This window comes from Camponotus vicinus, unplaced genomic scaffold, assembly GCF_025532165.1.
Source record: "Camponotus vicinus isolate PSW18456_S1 unplaced genomic scaffold, iyCamVici1.0 SCAF_5, whole genome shotgun sequence".
Classification (NCBI taxonomy): Eukaryota; Metazoa; Arthropoda; class Insecta; order Hymenoptera; family Formicidae; genus Camponotus; species Camponotus vicinus.
This window is the reverse complement of record NW_028141977.1, coordinates 11,792,344-11,814,873: the sequence shown is the minus strand read 5'-3', so window position 1 is coordinate 11,814,873 and position 22,530 is coordinate 11,792,344. Positions and strand designations below refer to the sequence as shown.

At 34.3% G+C, this 22,530-nt stretch overlaps 1 protein-coding gene and 1 long non-coding RNA gene across 13 annotated transcripts in view; both read right to left on the bottom strand.

The window, feature by feature from the left end:
• The window catches only part of Dlg1 (MAGUK family member discs large 1), a 276,280-nt gene that overhangs the window by 23,105 nt on the left and 230,645 nt on the right, over positions 1 to 22,530 (bottom strand). The gene's annotated exons all lie outside the window — the stretch shown is intronic.
• Positions 6,891 to 7,946, bottom strand: LOC145971761 (uncharacterized). The gene is made up of 2 exons (XR_014438971.1): positions 7,623 to 7,946; positions 6,891 to 7,397 (listed from the first exon to the last, which is right to left on the bottom strand). It is a non-coding gene; the product is annotated as an uncharacterized LOC145971761 (long non-coding RNA).

Here is a 22,530-nt window from a genome sequence, read left to right as displayed (position 1 = left end):
CACGTTCCGTAATCGCTAATAATCTCAGACGTACCACTTAAATACTCGTTTATAATCAGGCGCCGAGACACGCGCGATGTACTGTTAATAACTTCCAACGTCTAGATCTTTTTCTTCCTGGACAATTACGATCGGAGTCGAACGGATCGATCAAATTCGCTCGGTACTGCACGCTAATCCCTTATTAGCCGTAACACCTTGGTACTTTCACCTTTCCTTTTTATCGTCGTAATCGCACCCGTCAACCGCGCACTGGATAATTGATGCCTTTCTTCTAAAAATCGACACGCTCGCTTTAGACTTGGATTTAACTTTCTATACAGTGATGCCTCTTCATAGCGCGCACTCGAGGAGTGGTCATTACACAGCACACTCAAATTTTATAGAGAAAACTGTTACAGGTCGTGCCACCAGTAATTCCGCTGTCGTATCTCTTTTAGGAATTATCAGATATATTTTATCTTTTGTATCTCTACAAAGTACCTTTGACTTATAGAGATGTGTATCATACGTACATTCTTTGATACATTTGAAATCAATTCCTATCAAACATGTCAAAGAGAATCAATAGTTTTTATGTCAGAAATGATTAAAAATGTTGAATTTTTGTAAATAGATAAAAATCCCTTTGTGTAATTTTACACGAATATTTTATTCCAGCCTTACTTTGAAGAAAAAAAGTTTAGTGTTAAACATTTTGTAAATTTTTATCAAGGAATAAATCAATCCCAAATTGACCAAAGAATCTACAGATGAAAAACTCGCTGTCAAAGATGTTCTACATATTAAACAAATTGATTTAAATCTTACGATGTCAAGTCTAAAATCATATATAATATTAAAGTACTACCACCAGTAGCAACAGAGCAAATTGCTGTAATTTTATACATTTCGCATAATCATGAACAAGTATAATGTCGATTTATCATGAAGAATGTTTTCAAACAGTCGAGAAATTGCGCGACGATCGTTAATATGGCTGTACAGCATCGTTACAGGTAACCTCGTTAAGAACGCGATCGCGGTCAAATCTACCGTCAATCAAACTGCTTTCTACAAGCCGTATTATCGCGAACCACGCCGGCCGATCTTTCCTTGAAATACGTCAATCTGTCAATGATCAGATTCGTATATACAGATGTTTGATTAGTCGACGGCAGAAATAAGTGTCACGTGACATTGAACTTTCCAACATTCTTCTGTCTTCTTCTCGACTCCGTCGTGTCTCATCTCGCCCGTGCATTTGCATTCGGGTCTCTACCATCGTTTTTCTTTCTCGGACAGAACTGGTTCGGCCGACGTGTGGCGTATATTTTTAGCCGCGTCGAGCCTGTTTATGGGGTCAACATCACGCGCGCGCCATGGACATACAAAGAGACATGTACATGTATATGTACATGTGCGACTGACGACGCGAAGCGAACCTCACAGGAAGAGACGATGCTTGTGAATGTTGGTGAAGGCGTCTGGACTGTCGGGATTCCTCGAGGAATTTTTATCGTGTCGTCGTCGTTTGAATAATCTCAGGGTTATCGTAAAATTTCGCAGTCGAGAGATGGCCATTTTATACCGATTTATTTCCATCATCGAAAGAATAGGATTGTTTAAATGTTGGGATTGTTTAAATCGTTAAATTACTTCTAACGTTCCACTAGAGATCACGTTAGTTTGATCGCTTAATTTTATAAAGTTCCTTTGGAATAATTTTGTACTGAAATTACATTATAATTATAATATTATGTAATATTTACATAATTTCACATTCACATTTTTTTCGAACATTGCAGAATATCTAAGCATCAGAATAGATCACTATCGCGTTTGACTTATAAATTTGTCCGGAGAAAGAAATGCATATTTCAAACAAATCTGTGTTAACTTAATTTTTTTAATTTGAAATTTGAATTTCAATTTGTATTATAGATTTCATTATTTTATAATCTCGAATATTTAAATTTGCAACGCGCAGGTAGTCGAATGGGTTTCACTTTGACTTTCTCTGCGATCAAAACAATTAATCGTATGTAATATTTTCTAGAGCCCCAAGCGTAATGTTAATTAGCTTATTCAATATGCTTGTAGATATAAAAACCCAAATTATAAAATTTCCGGCAGATTCAAACTTCAATATATATTTTGTTCCTTTTTAATATTAAATCTTTCAATTTAATACTCGTAAAAAAGTTAGGTATTTTGTGCTGTATTTTAAAATATTCATACTATATACTTTGTTCTTCTATTTCCAATTCGCATGAAAAATTTTAATTTAATTCAAAATTAAAATAACGTTTCCCTAATGTCAAAATAAAAGATTCTTTTTTCTTTACAATCATTACATTTTTTCACAAATTTATAAAACTCAGTTTATTTATATTACGGTTTTGGACAGTAGCTGCCAACGATAAATAGCAACAAAAAGAAACACATTCTTTGACGAAGGTGAATTTTTTAAATATTCGCGGCATAGATCTGCGATGTGCGATCAAATAGAAAGCGAAATAAATATTTGACGTACGTGCCGATATTCGATTTGATTGCAAACGCGATCTCGCGTTCGATTTTTAAATTTTCGAAAAATCTCGATAGAGATTTTAAGGGATTAATTTTTTTATTAGAAACGAGATGTGATATTTTTGGCGAAATAATGAAACTTCGAGTACCTTGCGCGTAATAATATATAATAACGTTGCAGAAAAAGAGGTATCCAATATATTAAACACAGGATATTAATTCAGTGTTTTGAAAGTAACAAAAATTTAAGACCAACAGAGATCGAGATACGTTAATTTCCATTTCGAGCGAATAATTGACAAAGGAATTCTTTAAAAATATTTCCGACGCTAGATAAGCTACAAGAAATATTGTTGTTCGCAGAACGCGAAGCACACAAGCATGCTTTCGAAATATTTTTAGAATAAGAAGCGTTCGTGGAAAATCGGTGTGTTAGTAGACAACGCGTGATCGAAGAAAATATATTTGTGATCCTAGATCACCAATGATATTTCTGTCAATTGGCGCGCCTCTACCTTCTTTCTTATCGTGCTCGATGTTTAATTCATCGAACATTCCATTGTCGCTGCCATTTTATCGCATATCTATTCTTCCTGCAGTCTGGATATATTCTACGCGTCCCATCTTTAATCTTTTGGACTTCGATTCGAATATTTAAATGGATTCGTTTATACTTCTCAACATACTATAGGTATTGTGATCCTTTCAATATATTTTATTGTTACTGTTTATATTTATAGCCTTTTATTGTATAATATATTGTGTTACACGGTTTTCATGTAAATAATTTTATTTGTATGTATTTTATAAGTTGCTTAATTTAATATTACAAATAAATTTCCTTCTATTTTTTGCATATTTTTAACATTATATTATATCGACTCTTTTGTCACAAATATTTTTGAATTAGCATTATTGAATTTTTTTCAATTTTCTCTGCAAAAGTATTTATTTTACTTTTTTGTTGCCGAAAAAGCAGTTTTTCGCTAGTTTATTAAAAAGATTTCGATTGTGTGTTGAATTCGCCAAATCGGCGACAAGACCGCAAAATTCGAATTGCAAAGCAAGCACAGGGATACTTCCGGTGTCGAGTCGAAAACCGTGTCCCGCTCGGAAAACCAAATGCACGTGGGCTCGTAAATTCAACGTAACTTGAATGCGCATTGCGGCCGTTTAGGAAAATTAGCGGTATCGCGTGGGTACCATTCGAGTAAAAACACAGGCTGGAGGCGGTTTTCGATATCGCTTCAGAATCGCAAAAATCGGGACAAGAATTTTTGCGATATCTTTGCAAATAATCTTACATTCACGATTCCAACGACTAGAATCAACTACAAAGCGTTGTAAAATATTTATGAAACAGTGGCAAACTGATGGAGACAACACCTTGTACTATACTATACTGAATTCCATGTATCTTTTATCACCGCGCACGCACTTTGGAATTCATCACACGACACGCACGACCATCGACCCCTATATCGATCACACTAGACCACACTAGCTTTTTCTCGCTTTTCACTTTTTCAATACTCGCGACATCGCGAACGAGGAAGAAGCCGATCGTTCCTCCCGACACGTCGGTCGTTCTTCGAATGACAGTTACCGGACTTTTCTCCCTTCCCTATATCTCTTTCTCTCTCGAGGCTCGCCGCCGATCCTGCCTCAGTGCGGTGAGAGCCTAAGAATGTACCTATGCAGCGCGTCTCTTACACCGTCGCCAAACGGCTTTCTTATGCGTCAGCATAGACGCTCGCGCCGATCTCCACCCACAATCACCGCTCGAGGATTTCTTAAAGGTTCTCACTGATGCGATAATTTATCTTGTAGAACATATTTTTGCTTCTTATATCTCAGACTTGGAATTTTCTCTTCAGAATTGGAGTGTTTTTGAACATCGAAGACTTATCAAAATTTGCATTTGTCATTTCTTCTTATTATAATTCCGTTTTACATAAATAAAAATTAAGAAATTCACTTCTTTTTTTGTGGCATTACATCTCGTAAAATATTGCAAAACATTTGGAATATTTGCATTATTGTAATATGTATGTATGTTTTTAACGTATAAATTTAGAAGAATCAATCAAATAAATTTCGAATATAATTTGTCCATTTACCTCTAATTGCAATTGCGAATTACGTTACTTAGGTTTCGGCATCGAATGGTCCGAAGTTCCGCTGTTAATCCGATGAAATCGGCATCGTGTACAGTGCGATGATGTACGTGTGTGTGTATGTGATAGTATAGTGTGAGGTAGAGCTTAGTAGTAAACGCAACTAGTATTGACCAGCATCGTCCATCTCGGAACTAGTTGCATTCATTCAACCCGATCGACCGATTTCATTTTAGGATCGAGCGATCGGTTTGGTTCGCCAGAATTCTCACCGATGTAACAAACGCGTTGAGAACCAGAAATTCGACCACAATTAGAGATTGATTTCGAAAGTGCGTCTCGCCATGACGCTTGTTCACCGGACATACCAGCAGTTTCTCTAGCAATCTCTAACCGCCCTTCCTCGAATTTTCGTTAACATATTTATACAGATATTCGTCGAGATTGAAAATATCGACGAATTAATTAAATTATTTTCTTTATAATTAACTCGTCAAATCTGAACATGTTTCGCGATAATTTAATTAATGTGTATTTAATGCATAACTATTTAAATATCCTGTGAACCAAGATATCTATCTGCGCGCAGCTGACGTCTTACACGAGGCATTTTGCATGATTATACGCGGCGAATCTCATGAAATTTTCAATAATGCATTTGGAGAGTGCACACCTTTGCGCGAACCATGGAAATTGCAGCGGCGTCTTATCAATTATTATGAATTGAAAGAGAAGAGAAAGAGAGAAAGAGAGGAGGGGGGCGGGAAAGAAAGAGAAAGACAAAGAAAGAGATTGTAAGTCGCATTATTTATGAACCTAGAGCGTGACAAAGTTCTCTTGATTCAGTTGATGCGTTTTTTCATCGCAACGCTTGGTCGTTTACACTTTTATCATTTGCATCATTTGCAATGTTGTTACAGCAAATGCATTCTTCACAGGAGTGTCATAAATGTAATTGAAGGAATGATAATTGCCAAGGATTATTAAATGCAACATTGAATATATATTATAATCATAATAATTTTAATATGTAATAACTATAAAAATACAATAATCATAAAAATAATAAGAATACTCTCTCTAAAATAAATTAAAAATAAAATATTTAAGAAAAAATTAAGTTAATTTGAATTTATTTAATTTAAAAAATGTATTTAAAAATTTAAAAGAGAAAGTTATATATATACTATATGAGAGAGAGAGAGAGAGAGAGAGAGAGAGAGAGAGAGAGAGAGAGAAAGAGAAAGAGAGAAAAGGAATTTATTTGCACTTATCTACAATAACATTAGGTGTAACTAATGAAATAGACGCGTGATCAAGTTTAATTTATATAAAGTAGATATAAATATATATGTTTTTACAAATTGCTATGATTAAAAAAAAAAATTTCAAGAAGATAATAAATATATTTAATCATAACAAAGTTGTAGCCGAATGTCTCGATCGGGGTAACGTTCCGATTCGAATAAATTTCGCGAATTATGTAAAACTGACGAGGAGCTAATTCAAGTGTTGATTATTATCGGACAACATAATATGACAGCAAACGGAACGTGCAGTTTTAACTCGCGCTGCCTTCCTGGGATCGATTCAGCACTGCGCCTCTTGCCGAACGTTTATGCCCGAGGGAGTAGTGCCGCGGTTGCGAAAATGAATAATTGAACGGGGAAAGAGGTCGTGCGATCGAAACAAGGCGTAAGTATCGTGTCCGCCTCTACCAGCCCCAGCATTACGTCGCGCGACCTTCGTTTCGTTTCGCGATACATACTTTCTACCTCCGAGGCGGTCGAGATGACGCTTACAGTGAAAAAAAAAATAAAATTACCCTCTGTCCCTCTTTTCTTTAATACTGATGGTAAAGAATTATTCTCGGGTACGAAAATTTATGCGTCTTCGAGGAGGAGCTCTCGATCTCTCTCGAGATTGTTTTCTCGCGTTCAAACTCTCTTCTATGCAAATTGTTAAACAACGCTTTGCAGTCCCTGCTGATTTCACTCGCTCAAGCAAATAAATCAAGAAATACTATAACATGCGTCTTTGTATATATATCTCAAAATTTTCAGTTAGTGTCGTTTGTATGCCACAATTTCATGATTTCAATATAATATAAAATTAAAATAAAAAATTAGAATAAAATTAATCACACACATCTCCCCCCGAATTGAAATATTTTAATTATAAAAACCAATCGTTGATTCATATTTTAATTATGAAAACCAATATATACACATATAATATCGCTATTTTAATTATAAAAATCAATTTTTAAAAATTGTCCAGTTTATTAACCTTTGGTCAGTTATGTTATAATAATTTTTTTTTATTGAACGATAGAGGTGTTAATTTTCAAAGGATTCATATAGTATGTATATTCCCAAATATTCCCAAATAAAATTCCCAAATATTGTATATAAAAACCATCATATGAATCGAAAACGCAAGTGTTCTCTGGCGACGACGTCGTCGGAGAATGTCGCATCGATATTGAAACACCATTGCTAACCACGTACGTGAAACGGGAAGCCGTGGGCATGATTCCCTTACGAGGATATACCGCTTGCGTACGTGCCGCAATTGCAGCGGCTAACGCAACCTGAAATTCCCACGAGGAAAGGACTCCGTTATACGGTGTGTTATACATTACACATCATACAGTCGCGTCCACGTAAGCGAAACGCTTTTGCACTTCCGAGTCTTCACGCCACTTGTAACGCTACTTACAAGATCTCTGGAGAATTTTCATGTACAAGTAAAACAGAGCAGGCGACCCTGTAGCACGCGTTTAACAAATATATTTATAAATTCCTATTTAAATTGTATATTCATGGATTTTTTTCACGTGATATATACCCATCACAAATTTTTTAAACACATCAAACTATTATGTTATCATTATTAAAAAAAGAAAATATAGTAATCCATGCAACGGTAATCATCTTCCCTCTCAATTTTCAATTATAAAATATGTTCGGATCTTCATGAATGGAAACTTACTTCTGCGCGATTGGACTCAGTGCACTTTTATTACTTCACCACTTTTGATTATTCGAGTCTTCATTGAATTTTCACTCGGTGAACGTATAAAACACGAATTTTGCCAACATTAACAGCACTCGTTACATTAAAAAACGACGATCGAACAAGTATTCACGACGTATCGACGAGCACTAAGGCATTCTTTCCGTTGGAAAGAAGCACGCACCACCGGGCTGCTTCGAGGGGTTTCTATCCCTCGTGCAGAGTCGGTGGGGAATATTCGTTTCGCTATTGTATGTGAACCCTCCCAGTTGGCTGATCCCCTTTCACCCTCGGCGGTGACTCGTTGTAGCCCCACACGACACACACGCTCGACCTTTCCAACGATCCGTGGTCGGCTTGAACGCATCGTCGAGTCGATTCGGCTTTGTCATATCTGCTCATTCTATATAAAGGGTATCCCACTTTTCATGCATCATTCTTTTAACGGCAGCTTCGTTTTTGGAATCGACTTTTCCTTAGAAAGAATGTCGAGGCATCAATTACTTTGAAGATGTTTACGCGAATTTAATTTTAGAGAAATTTTTACGTGAGAAAAGATAGAGAGATGGATAACAAAATTACACATTTTTCTTCTTCACTTCAAGCAGATCTGAATGGAATTTTAATTCTAGATCTGTCGCTACAAAAATATAGAAAATATATTATATAAAAATATTAAAAAACTGGAAAGAGGAGCTAGATGATAACTTTCTTCATTTTCTTTCTGATATTTTTGTTGAAGAAACATTGACTGTAGATTGCTTAAAAAATCTATCGTTAAAAGATGTACGAGAAATGGGACACCCTGTATATATTATAATTTTGCTATAAATACATTGCTGCGAGGAGTAGCGATTTAACGGCCGACCTGTCACGATTGTTAAATGCCAGCGTGTTATGAATGAACGTCGACGAGTTATACGAATCGAGACTGTAATAAATGCTCGGTAATTTTTATAATTAAACCATTTGCAAAAATATGTAGTGAATTTCTTTGACTCTTTCTTTCATGTATACGATCAGTTAAACTACTTAACACATTTAAAATTTATTAATTTAATAATATATAAATATATTTTTATTTATATTGGACTTTTCTATATATTCACATTAATACAAAGTAATTTATGCTTCCTTGAGTTTTGCTATTCCAACCTTTTTAACGCTTTATTTAGTACTTTGTGTTTATGCGTAAATATCCTCGATAGAATAAATAACTTCTTCTCTCTTTTATTTCGTGGCATAATGACGAAGACGACGACTTCACCAACGGGAAACCCTTCGTGACGTTCTTCCACATAGGATTTGTTCCACTTCAACGAGGCGAAAAGACCGTTACAACTTCTCTCAGAGAGAGAATGCCTTTATCCCTCGCCCTTCTATAATCTCTATAACTCAATCACGAATCAGATTTTTGCGGCTGCATTATCTTATTTATAGCGAGTTTTATACAACTTTTATTTTATATTAGTAAACTTGCGATAAAAATGCATAGTTAATCTTTTTTTTAACAAAATATTTGTGTAAAAATATTTTCAATATTTTCCTCCTTTTTTCAGACTTTAAGAAATTATAATAATTATAATTCAAATTAATTTTATTATCAAAGTATTGTCTAGAAATATATCCCGCAGATTAAAAGAATTTAAAAAATGTAAACGGTCTAATTCTTATAAAAAAAATATGTACATTTTAGACGGTAGAATTACTTAATCGCAGTTATATTTTACGCGAGTGAGTTGCGAGAATGTGTTCATGTGGCTGCCTTTTAAATCGCTTTTCTACGCAGCATAGACATTCCACACGGCATACCAAACATTGTTGTCCGAAGGTCTCTTGGACAAAGCCGCACGACTGGTTCCTCAGATAATCGTGCGGCGCGTCGATCTTGTGTCATCGTATCGATGAAAAAACATATCGGTGCGAAAAAAATAAAAAAGTAAGATAGTCAGAAATGCGGTTTTCGTGAGAAAATAATTTTTCGAAAAAGTCTGATTCGTACATCTGGACTACTTTTCCGCAGATGACAGATTTTGACGTTATTTAGCCGCCAATATGACAAAAAAAATAATTTTTTAATATAAATAAGTATTAAAATAATTTTTTAATATAAATAAGTATTAAATACATATGATACTGTGTATAAGAAAAAAATAATATATATGCATATAAACTGGCTTTCTAAAATTAGATGGATATCTCGAATATAAGCATGTCCATTGACAAGCTTAAGATTGATACAATAATATGTATGAATAAATGAATTTTTCTTATTCATACGAGATGCAATACAGATTATATCATACATTTTTTATTACGAACACTGCGATGTAAATTGTCGAAATTCAGCTCTCGCGGCACTTTTGAGAATTACTCCCTTCCTGTTGTCGTTCGTTAAATTTTATCTTCCAGCCCGATGATGAAACTTCGGCGAACGCTTTTAAATGCGACGTCGTCTGGTGACGCGGCCGGCCCAGGGCGACGCACATTTGCAATTCGAATCGTCGGTGAACATTGAAATTTTGGAATCCATTCGAACGAACTTAGCATGTCACTCGGGGCGACTCCAGAGTCCATGCCGATATTGCGCATTGTACAATAATTTTATTTCACATTTGTGCTTTTTTTACGTAGAATATCCCAACTTTGTACTTCTTTTTAAAAAAAAAAGACATTAGAGTAAAATATCAGTCATATTCTCAGTAGTGTTCTAAGATATTTTATAGATAAATATGTGTAAGAATGAGATAAAGCAATAAATTATTTATATATCCAATACATTAATAGATATAGTAACATCTGATAAACGGATAATTTAATATATTAGAATATCGCTTTGGCGACAGAATTTTTCTTTCCGTAACGCATTTTACACACATGCAAATGATGGGAAGAATTGAAGGCATTCCAGGTCGGAAAGTCTCAAACTTCTGGCACTATACACGTTACCTATTCTCGTCCACGCGGCAAGGAAGGAATTTAATTATTAGTTTCGTAGCTTAGTTTCACGCTTGTACCTATCCGCCTACTCTCCCTGCTACCCCTGATTCATGTATATGCATGCAAGATGTAATGCGATTTTCAACGCGTATCGCCGGAAGTGTCGCGATATCTACGTCGCCGCGCCTTGTTTCATTTTTCTTCTGAAATTTATGTATTTCGTACTACGATTATACGTAATAATCATGTTAACATACATTCCTTTTATAATTTCTGGAGTATGTGGTCGAAAATAGATAATTAAGAGCACGAATCAATACTATCGGATTAATCTCCTAGAATGTAGTCCAAGATATTATTATTAGAATAGAAGCTGATGAGATATTATGTTAAGCTTTCACAAAGCGAGAGATACTGACAAGAGAACACGTTAAAGGAATCCCCAAATTTGCATTATATAAACACAAAGTTTTTACTCTATTATTTGTATCGTTAAGATAATTGAGTCTTATATCAGATCGCTAAGTTAAGTCACAAATTTAACAATGGAAGTTGTTAATAATAATAGATAGTTAATAATAATAGTTTGGATAAAAAATGTGAAAAATTTCAAGAATTTTCCTCTTTTACATAATATATTTTTTATTTTTTTTAAATGTTGTATTATTTGTCTAGAAATATATATATATATATACATTTTCAAAAAAATTTGATTAATATAATCTAATCGAAACTCACAATAATAGAACTGCTTAAGAAGCAATAGGATTATTAATTTCGCGATTACGATAAAAGGATAATCATCTTTAATATATTGACATCATAATTAGTGTAAAATAATATCTCTTTGCACAAGTCATTTCTATTGGATTTAAAAAACAGCCGAATTTAATAAAGCAGATTTTATTTGGATTTAAGATTATATCTTTAAAGAGAAACTGGGTCGATCAGCTATGTCAAAAATTAATTCATCTATGGATAATGGAATCTATAATGGATTTTGAAATTCATGAATTTGATATTGTGTAAAGCACTTATAATCTTTTAAAATATAAAATTAATAATTAATTTGTATGTATGAGTTAAAGTAAACATTTTCTCTCTAGAATTTAAAATTTTTCCAAAGTCATAAATATTTTATCTATCGAACTAGCTTTTTTGTAATGATTGTATAAAATACAAAACTTCATGAAAATAAAAATTTTAATTCTATAGGACAAATATTTATTTTAATTTTTTCATACAAATTAATTATTAATTTTATATTAAAAAGCTAAAAATCTTGCTTTACGCAATCTTAAATTTATGAATTACGAGAGATAGATTTAATTTTTGATGTAGTTGATTCATCTTTATTTAATTCCACGTTTATTAGCTACAACCTCATAAATAATTTCAAGATCATAACTTTTCTTTTATCACAAACTCCCTTTACAGCTTTCGAACGCAAACCATCGATTGATGAGTTCGTGCTGGGAATACAAAATCCTATTAATGAATATAAAATAACGGTAAAAAAAGGCAAATTTATTGAAAGAAGCAAGAATAAAAGATAAGAGGAAAAAAAACATATTTGTTTAAGAATTTTAAATGAATATATTAAAAATCACGAAATAAAACATTAAGAACAAGATGAAAAAAAACTGTTAATAATAATAATAATAATAGTAAAAAATAGTAATTATATATTACATAATGAAAAAATTATTTTACTGCATGGAAGAATTTATATTTAAATGTTCTATCCTTTTTTCTCTTAAGACCGTGTGTGTGTGTGTGTGTGTGTGTGTGCACGCATAAAATATTTATTATTATGCGTAAATGTAAAATATTTATTATTATTATTATTTAATTTTCACGTACACAATGTCAAAAAGTTAATTGATACTTTGGATGTTATATTATTGGAACATATAACGATCATATTATCAATTCTTTCCTTCAGAAAATTGCTATACGAACTTTCAATTATAAAACATAACAAAATTTAGAATCGCGCGCGAGAAACGTTTGTAATGAGAACAAACAACTTGCTGCAATCACTGCAGGTGTTCGCTTTTGAATAAGTTCTCTTCGAAGAGCGTTCACCGAGTATTCTCCATGAGCGCTTTCATGTTTTAATAGTCTTCGAGTCCGCAATTCTGAAAGACGAAAGCACATAAGCTCTTTTGTAATAACAGGTTTTAATTGCTTTCCTGAAATGGGCCGCACTGCAATTTCCCAGGTTTCTCTACGTCAAGGCACGTTCTCGTTTATCACGGTTACATGTTTTATTTATGCTTTTCGCTTTCCCTCCCTCATCTCTATTTGCATTTTCGCGTAGATTTTAACTCTTTTTGATATCTAAGAAAAATTCTCACGTGATCAAAGTGAGTTTTACTCATGCGAAGACGCAGACGCGCATCTACAATTTAAATCGAAAATTTTTATCTCTAAGATCATCAGGGAAAATGAATGTTGTTACGAGTAGACCACCATCGCGACATCATTCGGAAATTCGTGATTAAAATTCGTGGATAGTGTAATAATAGCCATCATAATTAATGCAGTCGAATATTATAAATTCATCGCTGTCGAAGCCTGGGGGAAATATATTTGCCTGGGGGAAATATATTTGCCTGGGGGATTTGAAATTTTACACGCTTCACTTTTGATTGTCTTTTAACGAAATCTATCCGGCGAATTAATTACGATTAAACGTCATCGATATTTGGGTAATATGAAATTTGGACGGGCGAAGCGGTTATCAAAATAATTCTTACGTTTATGTACACATAACGAGCGATTTTCAATTTTACAGCGTTCAAATTAAACCGTGCGCCAATACGATTGGCAAAAGAATCGATGCGGATCACAAACGCTAGCGTAAAATGTTTTTCAATTCGGGAATCGCCATCGGGCAGAGAACGTGCTTTTCCAAATATTTCCATTTACATGACCACGAGTGGATTTTAATCGCACTCGTTAAGCGAGTTAGCCGATCGCGACGGTTATTACTGAGCGCGAGTAATATTTGTACAAGCAACATATCAAATATCACGTTCGTCCGATCAAACTCGCGTGGATCAACCTCGCTTATTTGCAAGCATTTGCAAACCGCGCATACATTTTTACAAGTCATAATAAAATCGACGCAGTGTTCTCATATTATTGAAAAAAATATCGCACAACGACAGAGATTTCTACGCGATAGTTTAAAACTTTTCTCGTCCACGAGAAGATCATCCTCTTCGCCATTCATTCTGAAGAACGATTGAAAAGTTGGCCGGTGAATCAAACGATAGAAGTGATGAAAGGAGGACACGGTAAAAAAAAAAGAAAAGAAGAAAAAAGGAAAAAACAGCAGAGAAGAACGGTTCCGAGGAAGTTTTCGAGACGGGAAATGACCCGCGAAAGGAATATTACTTGTTCTGCGGTCCACGCAAAGTCTTGACTAAGGGGCACTCGTCGAATTATCGTGTGTCGCATATGTGTCTAGCGGTGGCTAAACCGTTTTCTTTCGGCAAATGCCGTCCACTTCCTGAAAAGGTTCGAGAGCAGGGAAGAAGTCCGCGAAACTTTCATGCAGTGATCAAGAATGCATTTTCACATGTCGTCCGGCGATCCCGGCAAATATTTCACCCGCACTCGATTTCCGTTCGACGAGCCGTTCACGATCGTAAAACGTCCCGAAAAGCTCGATATATCATTCGCGAGTCCCTTGTTTCTGTTGCCCCCGTCACTTGTCCACAATTTCTCCATAAGAAAGTCGCTTGAGGTTCGAAATAGATTTGTATAAATTGCAAAAAGACTAAGTACGAGATGCAAGTGACTTACCAAGAGTTTTACGGTTACGACTGAAAACATATGCGTGGACACTTACCTGAAACAAAGAAATAGACATCGAGATTAATTAACAGGTTATATCGCATTTTATTTTTGTTGTTGTTATGTGCAAACTTTACTTATTTCGCGTTTCAATTAAATCGCCATTCGTTATATTGCCATTTATTTCGTAAAATGTTGATAAACTCTTTGTTGTTTCAAGGAACATTGAACTCAATTCAAAATATCAACGATTTGATGATTCTGGTTACAGTTGTAAGCTCAATTTTGCGTTTATTTATGCGAAATCACATTTCATCCGTAATTGTTTTGTAAAACTACTGCATTTTCCATCGCCTGTCGCTTACATCTGTATATGTGAGTGTATAGAGAGAACAATAAAAGTTTAAACTAGCGATAAAATACGAGGCAGAACACGCAGGTAGGATAATGAACGTTTCGGTTCGACGACATTCGCCGATTTCATGAAATTAAAACAATCGGGGGGGATTCGGCAAAGGCAAACGCGATCGCTGGTTGTGCGCGAGCGAGCCACATCAAAGGCTACCGGAAAAAGCGATTACGCACAAAACACTCGTTTTTTTAATTTTCTTTTTCGGCGCATGTAACATTCGATACGGGTTCTCGGCTCGGCATGTTCGTTTATTCAGGGCTGGTTTCGATTCGTTACGGAACTTTCTATTTTTTCCTTTTTTTCCCGCGTACGATGACGGACGATTAATATCAAGCGCATGAGTGTACGAATTCGCGTCACGTGTGGCGCGGCGAATTAATAATAATTTTATTCATTTCGCCTCTTCGAGCATAGGGTTTCGCCTGTATGTAAATTAGGTACGCAATTCCGTTCGTTACAAGTGTCCTGAGTGGTGAGTGGGCGGCGTAGTTACGCGATTTCGTATTGTACGTGGCGAACATCGTGAATACGCGCGACCTACTATCTGTTATTCTGCACTTGGTTTCATTGCATCGTATTCCATCGATGTAATCGATCTTGATGTTTATTTCCACTGTGAACATAATGAGCGAATCGCAATCAAAATCGGCTATCAAAAACGTAAACATGTACATGCTATTAAATTGACTTATTCTGATAATTGAAGTAAGCTATCTTTAGAAAAAAAATAAACATTTTTATTTATTGGTTTGCCATTTGAAGAGTTTTGTTACAAGACGGGAGATTAATAAATGTAAATGTATATATTAAATAAAATAATAATAATAATCAATAATGCCATGTCATAAATTGTAAAGATTATATGCTTAATTTTTTGGACGATACGTAAAATTTTATAATTATAAGAAAACGTAGTGTATCTTTTTTTTTTGAGGTTCCATCTTAAAAATTTATGGTGAAGTGATCCGTAAAATTAAATTACGATTCACATGGAAAGAGTAAAGACACATCGGTTAACTTTGATTAGAAGCTAGTAAACTGACGGACGTCGGCAAAAAGGTGATGGCTCTTCCCCCGATTTCTCAAAATCCAATTTAAGATTCAATCTCGAAAGTTTCAACGAGAGACAAACAGCTTTTGGAGGAAACGAGACTACCGAGTATTCCGTAAGTAATTAGCCCGCCTGTAAAGGGACGACTAATTACTTATAGAACCCACAAGTCGCTGGCAAAAAAAGTGAGAGGATATATAAATGGTATAATTTGAGAGAAGAACGAAGTTGAAAAGAACGAAGAAGGCCACTAGGTTGTTTCCTCCTCTTTTTGCGGCTAATATCTCATAACTTTCTACAAAGTCGCATCATTAATACAGATATCACGTTTCTAATTAAATTGTAATGATCCATCTTGAATAATAAAAACATTCTCATAGAATGGAATGTGAAAAATAACTGTAATTACATGCACTATATTATAAAGAGAAAATCAATTGACAAGGATAAAAATGCACAATCTCTGTCTAATATCTTTGTCGGCGACGTTTATATGACTGCAAAAGAGCAATCAAACAGCAAAATGATTTAGTCGTCAAACACTCGTCCAAAATTTGCTCGAGATTCAATGAATGTTTCTAGATTTCTCGGCGAAATGTATTCGCGAGCGCTAGTCGATTATAATTAAATTTGCCCGTGCCGTACCCAATTATCTTTTGTTTGTGTTTCCTGCCGTCGACTCTGAACGCTCAAGCCTCGTCTTTATAATTGTTTTAATTAGAAATACGGCTCTGAGCTAGGGTTCTGTACCGACTTTAGACCGGGATCTGGTCGGACAATAAGGAGCTCTTTGAATCAAGAAGGAGGCATCAAAGAGGAGGCGTCTCTCGATTTATTTCTTTCAACATATCGAGTAAAAAGCACGCGCGCGCACGATTGGTTTTAGTTTGTATTTACAGAGAAATTACGAGATGAATCGTGAATCTTGATAATACACAAGTTGTCCAATTCTTTTCGTTTGTCTCATCGCTATCTTGTTAAATGTTGATATAACAGAAAGGCCTGAAGAACTGTTCAAAAAGTGAAGAAAACACGCTCATCCTTTTCGAGATTTTTCGCAAATCGCGATTACTTATTACTTTCGAAAAAAAATATGCATACTCGGAAGAGTCCGTAAGAATATATTGTATATGATGGAGAATTATATATCATAAATCTTCTTTTGCTTTTTTCGGAGTAATGCGCCGTAAATTCCTGGAGCTTTGGCATTTGTATCTCACAAAAATGATATAAGAATTTTTTTATATTTTCATTTTTTTTTCATGTAGTATTTCGAGTTAATAAACATTTTCAATATTATATTTCATATTTTTAATCGCAAAATTATTGATGTAAGTAGGAGAAATTTTTAGTCGAATCAAACATCCAGCTATTTTTCGGCGTTCAGTTTCAAGAGCTTGGCAAGATCATACTTGTGCAGTGAATTGAATTGCATTGCCGATGATTGGCTCGGTCGAGTGCAGCTTAATAAAAGTACGAATCTCTCGAATGTCCAATTACGACAACGCAATCGTTACGATTTGCTCGTAAAAAACGAGTTCACGTGATTTTCGCGTGACTTCCACGGGATAACGAGGGACGATTGTGAGATATCATTCTTCCGCAACCTTAGTTCCCTGTTTTTCGCGTCACTTCCAATCATGCCGGAGCAGCAATATATTCGCATCACTTTAGCGTTATTAAATTCGTTCATTTTTTCCAATTTTAAGGTCTGTTTATTCAATTTAGCGTACATTGTAACGAAAAATATATATTAGTATGTGATAATAAAGTTTCACAAATTAGGATTTTTCTGATACAATACTAAGTTAATGTAAATATCGCAGACATTGTAAATATCATATTTTTATAAAACATATATAAACATGTTTTTTTCCTAAAAAGATTAGACTGTTTATTAAATTTTTTATTTAATTTTATTATTTTATTTAATTCTATTATTTTATTTTTATTAAAATAGTTAAATTTATAGAGAATTTCTGCAACATAAAAATTTGCATTTTAGATCGCAATTTTTTACAGATTCTTATCCTATTGAAGAGATACAACTGATTTCTAAAATGTCATGCAATATTTTTATTATTTTTGTAACAGCGATCGATTTTGATCGATATGTAAACGCGACTGTTCCCTTCTCAACGTGAGCGCTCTTGTGTAAGACTAATCGCACGCGATATTTGCATTTAGTGATTTTCCTGCCCGTCGATAGAATTCGCTCACGAATTCTCCATACACAGAAAGTTTTTTTAGTTGGATTATACGGAGGATCTTTATATTTATCTACTTCATTTGCTCGGTCAGAATAAAAATCACGACGTGATTCCACGAATCATTGTCGCTATTTGATATACTTCTTTGTATCTCAAGAAAAAGAAATCGGAAAGAAAATCTCGGAAAAGAAATTTCGGCAGAAGAGAGGGGGAAGGGACAAATATGTAATTCCACCGAGATATCAATTCGATCAACCGCAGTTGCTATAAATAAACATCAGTGCTCGCGAATGAACGAGCAAACGGCACAAATAGTCGGATCCGTTTCGGGTTTGCGCCCCGCGCCAAGTGCTATCGTTCGTCTTGATGTCGGGAAATTGTCCGAGGCATTATTCAGTACATACATACGCACACAGATTGTCTAGCTGTGATGGAATTCTCGAGAGGCGGTCTCTTGAGACGACTGTTCTCAGGGAATTCTCGAGAACATCGGCAAATTCCTCGTAAAATACACACACAACATCGCTGTGTAGAATGTTATAGCTAGAGAACAATAAGATACTTACATTGCAATCTAAATTTGTAAATAATTATAGTATTGCATGCGATATCGAGAATTACAAATTAGGATAAAAGTGTCAAAAAAAATTAATGTGACCGCCATTTTATAGAAATTCTCATCGAGAGATACATATCTCATCATATGTTGTTACATGCGAAATGTCAATTTTATCAAATATCAATGACTTTCACATAATTTCAGATAATTTTCGAGGAAACAACAAAAAATACACCCACGTAATAGATAAAACTCAAAGGTGTAATTATATATGAGAGAAATCACATCTCTCTAACAAACTCGATATACAGGGTGATTCATATAAAGTGACCGATGTGAATATTAGCTAAAGTTGAAGAGCTATGAAAAAATTTTTATACCAAAAGATGTTTGACACAGAGGGGGACATCGTATGGTACAAACGATATTTTTATAGATGAAGGCATTAAGGAGATTTCAAGATCAACTTAATTTTTTTAAATGGAACCCCCTATTTTTTATTACATATTCTTATAGCTCATCTCGAGAGCTTTCTAAAACACTATAATTAAGTTAGTTTTCATTAAGTACTTTCCGAGTTATGAGGCTTGAAATAATTTCTTAATTTTACATAAACCGTAAAATATCTTGTAAAATATTCATTTTTCGATTATCTTACCTTAATACTTTTACGTACAAAATAATGAGAGGAATCAATTGATGTAAAGAAAACATATAGTTGTTTCGAAGAAAAAATATGTAATTTGCAATTAATAATTACATATTTTTTCTTAAAAATAACTATGTGTTTTCTTTACACCAATTGATTCCTCTCATTATTTTGTACGTAAAAGTATTAAGGTAAGATAATCGAAAAATGAATATTTTACAAGATATTTTACGGTTTATGTAAAATTAAGAAATGATTTCAAGCCTCATAACTCGGAAAGTATTTAATGAAAACTAACTTAATTATAGTGTTTTAGAAAGCTCTCGAGATGAGCTACAAGAATATGTAATAAAAAATAGAGGGTTCCATTAAAAAAAAATAAGTTGATCTTGAAATCTCCTTAATGCCTTCATCTATAAAAATATCGTTTGTACCATACGATGTCCTCCTCTGTGTCAAACATCTTTTGGTATAAAAATTTTTTCATAGCTCTTCAACTTTAGCTAATATTCACATCGGTCACTTTATATGAATCACCCTGTATATGACGTGTACGTATTAAGAATCCAGAAAGGAAAGTTGCACGAACAGCTTCCAAGTTTCATGACTTTCTTCCGGTCGTTTGTTTGTATTAACTTTGGCAATGCATGTCAAAACGATAAGACAAACTCTGCCGTGAAAGAGGCATTATTATCACACAGTGTGTCGCGCAATAAATCGCAAGAAGTAACCTTCGCGTCGTCCAATTTTTCGCGGACAAACAACCCTCCGCCCACACCTCCACCCCAGGGCGAACACCGCCTCCGTCGTTTCATAAAACGCAAAACAATAGCAGGGAGGAGCACTGAAATGCCCGTCACAAGAAAGATCAATCATCCAGGGAAAATGATATCCTTACATCAGCAAAATTCAAGCACTTATCGCGATGCATTACAGAAATATCGATGTTTAGACAGTTTCCCTGAGATGTGTTCCGAATAATCATATCATGGACACTTTTCGATCTAATGGTACTGACCATCAAAACAGATTCATAACTTTACGTATTTTATTAACTTTTAATTATATTCTGTAGTATTTTTATATTGTGTTCGGAGAGAGGAGCCAATGAATTCTATCGTAATTTTATTAAATTACACAAGCCATTTTTCTTTTCTAAAAGGAAAAAAAATCTTCTCAATAAGGTAATAAAATTATCTTGTCCGCTTTTATATAGTTAGTAAAAATTGTCAAGAAAATACAGGACGCGTATAATTCATGCATTATTTTTTAGAACACTTTTGATAATTTTAAAATAATACAATATATTAATAGAAATATTTAATAAGAGCATTTATAGTACATATTCTTATGTTCTTACATATATTTTGCACGATTTTAAGATTAATCATTATCTAAAAAAATTAAATAAAACCTCTCATTGATATATAATATCACGACAAATGATTTGAAGAAAATGGATAATTGTCAATAAAATTAAGTCAATAGCGCAAATGAAGATATTTAGATAATATAACGTAATCACAGAAAAGAATGTGCACGTGGGAAGGAGTGATTTTAGTGACCCAGTTTACAAGTACAATCGTTGCTGCTGCTGCTGCCACTGCAGCTGTATCCTTGGCAGCGGATGTGAACTTTTTACTCGAGACGGAGCAAGCGCGGTAGACGAAGGTCAAGGACGAAAAATACGTCCCGGACTGAGGGTTTTTCAGGAGGAAGGAACCGACGGGAGTGAAATGGACGGAACGTGCGTTTCTGGGTCGAGAAAACAGCGGTTAAATCACATCGAAGGATGATTACAGCCGGGTGGCGTCCTGATAAAATATGCCGCTCCTTCGGCAAACGCGAGAAGAGGATACCGGAAAATGGGAGAATGATATCCTTATAGAATTTATTTTACGCCGCAAACTTCAATGCAAAAGGCATTACGCAAAATACTATCTTCTGTACGGTCGATATAATGCTAAAGTCTGGATGCAGATAAAATATAGAATTTATTGTATATAAAAATGCACTTTCTTTTTTCCTTTTTCTTAATTATGGTATTTTCTATTTTTATAGATATTTTGAGATAATGTAAGGAGATATTTTTTAAGAAAATTTTTACATCTTGTGGAAATGTTAGTATTAATATATTCAAACATTTAAACGCTTATTAACTCATTACTTTTAATAATTTTACATTATTATTTTTTGTAATCGTTTTGTAGGGATTTATTTTGTACTATTTTATCTCCTTTTTTTATCTACTTTTTCTTTGCTTATTTTTGTATATTTGATTATAGAGAATGTTTTTCTGCCATAAAGAAATATTTAAAAAATTTATAAGCATCACTCTAAGGATATTAATTTTCAAATCTATTAAAACAAATTATAAAAAAAGATAGAATTCAGAGCATGGCTTAACTTTGGTCCAAAAAAATTTGGCTCGAAATTGTTCGAGAAAATTCATAAAAGAAAAGAACAAAAAAAATATTCGCATGGACATACGCAACGTACAAAAGCCGTCCAATTAACGGTACGATGGAGTTTGCGGTGTTAATGTTACTGCAGCTTCGTTGTCCGCACCACCGATGTGCTTTATCAGCTTTCCGGATTGCCCGAGATTTTCAACCCGCGGTCGGGACAATTATCGGACGCGAAATATCACGTTATTTCGCGACCTGCGGGCAAAACGAGCCGCAATTGCGACCACGGCGATCGCTCGTCGGCACAAAGGCAGCCACATAGAAACCGTTCCCTGCAGCGGATCGGTCCCTTTGGGAAAAAGCAGCATCTCCGTCGATGATACCCGCATGTAACATCGACTTTTGCAAACGCTTCTCAATATACGGTGTGTTGTATGATATGGCAAGTCGCCCATTTCGCGATAGCGTATCTATTTCACATTTATTCTCTGACATCCACTCCTTTTTTCACTGCTGCTTTCATTTGCCTCTTTGCTTCGCTCTATATGTGTTACATGTCTATAGCTGTTTTTCATTTTGTTATTAAATACAAAAGAGACTCAATATATTGTAGTTACTTAAAGAATTTTTTAAAATGTAAATTAAGATAATTTTTTTTAAATTTCAACATTTTTATAAATATTTTTACATTTAATTACATTTAATACAGATAGTACTGAAAGTAATTTCAGATAATAGAATTTGAATTTGAGAGTGAAATCGAGAGAAAAAATATTATATATATCCAAATATATTACAAATACCACAAGTCGAGAGGAAAAAAAGCAGTTGGCAATGTGCCCAAAAAA